The sequence below is a fragment of the Amblyomma americanum genome, chromosome 9 (genome assembly GCF_052857255.1).
Source record: "Amblyomma americanum isolate KBUSLIRL-KWMA chromosome 9, ASM5285725v1, whole genome shotgun sequence".
Taxonomy (NCBI): Eukaryota; Metazoa; Arthropoda; class Arachnida; order Ixodida; family Ixodidae; genus Amblyomma; species Amblyomma americanum.
The window spans coordinates 90,493,453-90,494,423 of NC_135505.1; the positions used below are offsets into that span (position 1 = coordinate 90,493,453).

At 46.3% G+C, this 971-nt stretch overlaps 1 non-coding gene across 1 annotated transcript; it reads left to right on the plus strand.

Annotated features, from left to right (window-relative positions):
• The first annotated feature begins 314 nt into the window (after positions 1-314).
• On the plus strand, positions 315-386 carry TRNAG-UCC (transfer RNA glycine (anticodon UCC)). The gene has a single exon. It is a non-coding gene; the product is annotated as a tRNA-Gly (tRNA).
• Positions 387-971: the final 585 nt, after the last annotated feature.

A 971-nucleotide genomic window follows, 5' to 3' on the forward strand; every position in this document is an offset into this window, starting at 1 on the left:
CGAGTGAAATTAAATACAGTAAGCACAATACTTAGTTCACAAAGCACACTTATCAGTTGGGCAACGTCTGAAGAGAATTAGCGGGAATACCTAGGAACACGCTCTCATCAAGTGCGTCGTCGATGTAAAGCTCATGCCGCTTCACATCTCCCGCTGCTAGACACCCTGATGGCTGGCTCAAGTTCCGCCCAAAGCGTACGAGGACTGGACAACTGGCAGAGCCGGTTCACACCCGCGGGGTCACTGACCTACTTCCCAGTGAACGGCTACCTTCGGATCCGCCAACAGGCGCCCGGAAGGGCACGGCACTGTGTGCGTCGGTGGTATAGTGGTTAGCATAGCTGCCTTCCAAGCAGTTGACCCGGGTTCGATTCCCGGCCGACGCACTTTTTAATTTTTTTTGTCAAGAGCGGTAGAATATTCGAGTATTGCTGACACAAATTGCGGCATGAGACTGTCTGTGTAAAAGTTTCCTGAGATTGAAAAGATTTTTTTCAGTTAAGACTCTGAGATGGATGATTGGCTAATATATTTTCAAGCAAATTCCAGCATCGGCTTAAAAAAACAGGTTTACACATGCACAGGTTTAGTCAGTCTCACGGTGTAAGGATTATTAAGTGAAGAGCTGAAAAGAACACAGAGATAAAGAGGCGCACCCTGAGGCAACATTTTAAGGGAATAATTTATTAAGCCATCCTGATCTTATCAATTTATGACATGCGCATTCTACACAAGATAAAATATACGCTCACGACCAAGAGCAAGCTCAGGCATTGTGTTCAGGACAGATGAGAGACCGGAGTTCTGTGTTCTAACATTCCGAGTATCTGACCTTGCAGACCCTCGATGCACGCATTCACCAGCGATGGTTTTTCTTCACAAAAACGTTTATTATAACCGGTTGAGCTGTATGGTCAAGGGCTGTTCAATACCGTGTAGCCTGCTTGAACTGAATGAAGGGGTTGAGGGTG